Genomic DNA, 6,000 nt, shown 5'->3' with positions numbered 1-6,000 from the left:
CTGCAGAACATCGCTCTGTCCTCTCCTCCTCCTGATACATAGTGATATATCCTGCAGATTATTACACCACTGACCTCTCTACAGATCTGCAGAACATCGCTCTGTCCTCTCCTCCTCCTGATACATAATGATATATCCTGCAGATTATTACACCTCTGACCTCTCTACAGATCTGCAGAACATCACTCTGTCCTCTCTACCTCCTGATAGTGATATATCCTGCAGATTATTACACCTCTGACCTCTCTACAGATCTGCAGAACATCGCTCTGTCCTCTCCTCCTCCTGATACATAGTGATATATCCTGCAGATTATTACACCACTGACCTCTCTACAGATCTGCAGAACATCGCTCTGTCCTCTCCTCCTCCTGATAGTGATATATCCTGCAGATTATTACACCTATGACAGACAGTGTAACCTTTTGCTCAGGCTCACCCCCATCATCCGATCTCTGAATAGTCACATGTAATCTGAGGCAGCTGTCTTTAATGTTGGTCTGGTCATGTGACCACGTGCAGGACCATCCTCCAGATTAACCCCTCACATACCAGGACACTGCCATCTCCACAATGGTGAGGTGAGTTGTAATTACCTGAAAGGGATATACATGCCACTTACGACCACTAGATGGCGATGACATTCACCTCACCGCTGGCTGGACTCTGTGCTTCATGGTCAGACTGTTATAGCCCGGCATGCTGAGAGTTGTAGTTCCCCACTGAACACCTCTGGCTGAATCTGTCTTATTTCTCAGGCGTTCCTCAGAACTTTCTCCAATACTGACATCTTCTTTGCAGCAGCTGTAAATGAAATGTTCTGGTTTACCAATCCGTTGTGCTGACATCTAGTGGCCAATAAGAAAACTGCAGGCTTTAATATTTTGTTTAATCTTCTATTAACGCGTCTCAGTTACTCCTTATAAAATAAAGCTATATTATTAATCCTTTGTGACAACATCCTCATGGCATCAGCTGTTCCATATTAAGGGGAACACTTACCTCTCTCCGTTTCTGATAAAAGCCGATTCATTTGATCTGTGACCTCATCAGATGAAAAGGATCTGAAAAGGACCAGTATCTGAAACGCTTCAGCAGCCTGAGTCCTGTATGTGGTTCTTTTATCTGTTACAGCTGTAATGTGGATTATTAATCTGTTATGGATGTAGGACTGAAGGCCTCTCCACTGCCAGAGCTTTGACTAAGGCTCATTGTCTGAAATGCGTTACTTTGTCATGAGATTGAGAAGTGACGGCCATCCCACTGCTTAATATGAGATGGTAACAGAAATGCGTTGGCAGCCTGATTTTTCTAAATGGGCACTGCCAGAATCAAATACTCATTATATGTCGTACATCTTGGCAAAACATTCACCTTTCTAATACACTTATATAGACCACTAGGGGTCCCCATACCATCCATTTCATAATCCTGTCCGGCTGCAACATCATCTCTGTCCCAGCTGAAGCACAGGCAGGGACAAAGTTCAGGAAGTGAGGGCGGGGCTATCACTTCTCTGTGCTCACTCTTGTCCTATCAGACTGCAGCATGAAAACAGAGAGGAAAGGGTTACAGTGCAGCCTGCAGTGATTGGATGAAGAGACCCAGAGAGGAAGGGGTTACAGAGCAGCCTGCAGTGATTGGATGAGGAGACCAGAGAGGAAGGGGTTACAGAGCAGCCTGCAGTGATTGGATGAGGAGACCCAGAGAGGAAGGGGTTACAGAGCAGCCTGCAGTGATTGGATGAGGAGACCCAGAGAGGAAGGGGTTACAGAGCAGCCTGCAGTGATTGGATGAGGAGATCCAGAGAGGAAGGGGTTACAGAGCAGCCTGCAGTGATTGGATGAGGAGACCCAGAGAGGAAGGGGTAACAGAGCAGCCTGCAGTGATTGGATGAGGAGATCCAGAGAGGAAGGGGTTACAGAGCAGCCTGCAGTGATTGGATGAAGAGACTCGGCACAGCAGACTCAGGGAGGAGGGGGAGGAGTCATGCAGAGTGAGGACACGCCCCTCCAAAGAACAGGATGACAAACCAAAGTAGCAACAGATAGAAGGTATTTGTGTGAGAAATATAGGTGCTAGACAGATAAATATTATATGAACATGATCAGGATTGGAGACTGAGTAATATATAATATTTTTTTGAGGGATATGACATGAACTGTTATGACAACAGCCATACACCTGCTAAACATTAAGGCTGGTATCAGAAACGCGTGCCATATCATTGAAGTGTATGGACAGCCCTTATATTTGGTGAGTGCTGGTAGTCCTGCTGCTAGAAGCGGCAAAGAGCTATGAAGGATTGTCGTAGGAAATGACTCCTTTTGGTATTATAAACTTGTCCAATCCATTAGATCAATAACTACAGGCCTTGGTCCTGCTTCAGCTATGCCTCAAGATCATTACCCGAAATGCGTCAGCCCTCCCCTATGGTATGCTATGATTTTGAATAAAAATGAATCTATAAAGCTGTCCTATTTATTAGATTAATAAGTACTGGCTTGAACTGGAGGATAGCTATGACTAAGGATCATTACCCGAAACGCGTCAGCACTCTCTATTGGGATAATATCTGTAATTTTAAAGAAGAAAATAATCAACATATACAGTTATATCTATTAGATTAATAAGTATTGGCCTTTGTCTTGCTTGAACTGAAGAATAGCTATGACTAAGGACCATTACCCGAAATGTGTGACGTCCTCTCCTTTTGATAAAAATTTCTATGATTTAAAATAAAAAATGAATGAATAAGGTTGTGATATTTATTAGAGTAACAAGTACTGGCCTTTGTCGTGCATCTTGTCTTGACAATTGACCATTACCCAAAACGCGTCAGTCCGCGTCCTTGGTCCCACTCCCGTGATATAACGCGGGGTCCCACGGTGACCCCGCATCATATCACGGCGGGCCCGGCGTCATAGTGAAGCCGGGACCCGGCCGCTAATAGCGCGCGGCACTGATCGCGGTGCCGTGCGCTATAAACCCTTTAGCCGCACGCTCAAAGCTGAGCCACGCGGCTAAAAGTAAAAGTAAAAACTGCCGGTTAGCTCAGTGGGCTGTTCGGGATAGCCGCGGTGAAATCGCGGCATCCCGAACAGCTTGCAGGACAGAGGGAGGGTCCCTACCTGCCTCCTTGCTGTCCGATCGCCTCCGCCGAGTAGTCAAGCGGCAGAATCATCGATCACTGGTTTCCCATGAGAAACCAGTGATCAATGTGAACAATCAGTGTGTGCAGTGTTATAGGTCCCTATGGGATAACAATGATCAGTATAAGAGATCAGTGTGTGAAGTGTTATAGGTCCCTATGGGATAACAATGATCAGTGTGTGCAGTGTTATAGGTCCCTATGGGATAATAATGATCAGTGTGTGCAGTGTTATAGGTCCCTATGGGATAACAATGATCAGTGTGTGCAGTGTTATAGGTCCCTATGGGATAATAATGATCAACATAAGAGATCAGTGTGTGCAGTGTTATAGGTCCCTATGGGATAACAATGATCAGTATAAGAGATCAGTGTGTGAAGTGTTATAGGTCCCTATGGGATAACAATGATCAGTATAAGAGATCAGTGTGTGCAGTGTTATAGGCCCCTATGGGATAATAATGATCAACATAAGAGATCAGTGTGTGCAGTGTTATAGGTCCCTATGGGATAACAATGATCAGTATAAGAGATCAGTGTGTGAAGTGTTATAGGTCCCTATGGGATAACAATGATCAGTGTGTGCAGTGTTATAGGTCCCTATGGGATAACAATGATCAGTGTGTGCAGTGTTATAGGTCCCTATGGGATAACAATGATCAGTGTGTGCAGTGTTATAGGTCCCTATGGGATAACAATGATCAGTATAAGAGATCAGTGTGTGCAGTGTTATAGGTCCCTATGGGATAACAATGATCAGTGCGTGCAGTGTTATAGGTCCCTATGGGATAACAATGATCAGTGTGTGCAGTGTTATAGGTCCCTATGGGATAACAATGATCAGTGTGTACAGTGTTATAGGTCCCTATGGGATAACAATGATCAGTGTGTGCAGTGTTATAGGTCCCTATGGGAGCTATAACACTGCAAAAAAAAAGTGAAAAAAAAAGTGAATAAAGATCATTTAACCCCTCCCCTATTAAAAGTTTGAATCACCCCCCTTTTCCCATAAAAAAAACCACAGTGTAAATAAAAATAAATATATATGGTATCACTGCGTGCGGAAATGTCCAAATTATAAAAATATATCGTTAATTAAACCGCACAGTCGATGGTGTATGCGCAAAAAAAACTCCAATGTCCAAAATAGTGCATTTTTTGGCACTTTTTATATAATTTAAAAATGAATAAAAAGCGATCAATAAGTCCGATCAATGCAAAAATGGTACCGTTAAAAACTTCAGATGACGGCGCAAAAAAATGAGCCCTCATACCGCCCCATACGCGGAAAAATGAAAAAATTATAGGGGTCAGAAGATGACAATTTTAAACGTATTAATTTTCGTGCATGTAGTTATGATTTTTTCCAGAAGTACGACAAAATCCAACCTATATAAGTAGGGGATCATTATAACTGTATGGACCTACAGAATAAAGAAAATGTGTCATTTTTACCGAAAAATGTACTACGTAGAAACGGAAGCCCCCAAAAGTTACAAAACGGCGGGTTTTTTCAATTCTGTCGCACTCAATGATTTTTTTTTCTGTTTCACCGTAGATTTTTGGGCAAAATGACTGACGTCATTACAAAGTAGAATTGGTGGCGCAAAAAATAAGCATCATATGGATTTTTAGGTGCAAAATTGAAAGAGTTATGATTTTTTAAAGGTAAGGAGGAAAAAATGAAAGTGCAAAAACGGAAAACCCCCTGGTCCTTAAGGGGTTAATGTCTGTGATTTTACCATAAGTTGGAGTATCCAGTAGATTTATGGTAACAGTCTTTCTCTCAGGATGGATTACTCAGGTGAGGCTTCAGGGAGACCCTTGAGGTACAATGGAGACCATGAGAAGTCCACGGGCCCCTCTGAAGCTGACGACCAGTTGACTTTTGAGTATGAGGGATCCCGGCGGTGAGAAGGTTAACCCCGCCCTGCGCAGTCATCAGCAGCTCCTTCATTTGTATTCACACCTGTTCTGTTGTTCGCTGATTTCGGGAGAACAGATGGCGACACTTCACGTTTTTTTCGTTACCTTCGGAATTGAACAAGATATCTTTATTTAGCAGCAGCCAAGTGTTTCTGGGTCGGATGACTCGGGGATTAACCGCGACACTTGAAAGTTGGACGTGTGGGTAAAAAAGTTTGAAAAAATTGCCGTGGAGGACAAAAATAGCGACATTTTAAGCCACTTGCGGTCTATGGAGCCGGGGGAATAAGAAGTCAGAGCTGTACCAGTGTCCGGCCGGCGATGAGCACCAGGACGCCCAGTATCAATGTCAGTGCGGATTATGTGGGTCCAGGGTCGGCCATATTTAGGATATCTCAGATATCGAAGCATTTTCTTTATCATCCCAAGATATCACATTGTGAAATAAATAAATCCGTATTGAGTTGCGACATAACATATAACAACGTTTTCTTCTAGATTCTACACAAATAATGAGTCCATTAAGTTGTTGTATTTATTTACTCAATACATTTTGGCCTTTGTTAAACTGGAACGTACCTATGACTTTGGATCATTCCCCCAAAATGCGTCAGCGCTCTAAATTAGATATGTCTTCTGTGATTTTAAATAAAAAAGTAAATTAAAGGGTACTTCGCCCACAGACATCTTATCCCCTATCACCTCCCACCACACACCAATCACCTCCCACCACACACCAATCACCTCCCACCACACACCAATCACCTCCCACCACACACCAATCACCTCCCAACACACACCAATCACCTCCCACCACATACCAATCACCTCCCACCACACACCAATCACCTCCCACCACACACCAATCACCTCCCACCACACACAAATCACCTCCCACCACACAACAATCACCTACCAACACA

The 6,000-nt window shown here is 43.5% G+C and overlaps 1 long non-coding RNA gene across 3 annotated transcripts in view; it reads right to left on the bottom strand.

Moving 5' to 3' along the window:
- Window positions 1-606: 606 nt before the first annotated feature.
- LOC130297757 (uncharacterized) overlaps window positions 607-6,000 on the bottom strand; it is a 101,577-nt gene continuing 96,183 nt past the window's right edge. For all 3 annotated transcript variants that reach the window (XR_008849675.1, XR_008849676.1, XR_008849674.1), the window contains one exon: window positions 607-804. This is a non-coding gene — a long non-coding RNA (uncharacterized LOC130297757). The remainder of the gene's footprint in view (window positions 805-6,000) is intronic.

Source organism: Hyla sarda, chromosome 13 (assembly GCF_029499605.1).
Source record: "Hyla sarda isolate aHylSar1 chromosome 13, aHylSar1.hap1, whole genome shotgun sequence".
Lineage (NCBI taxonomy): Eukaryota > Metazoa > Chordata > Amphibia > Anura > Hylidae > Hyla > Hyla sarda.
This window is presented reverse-complemented; position numbering and strand designations above follow the sequence as displayed.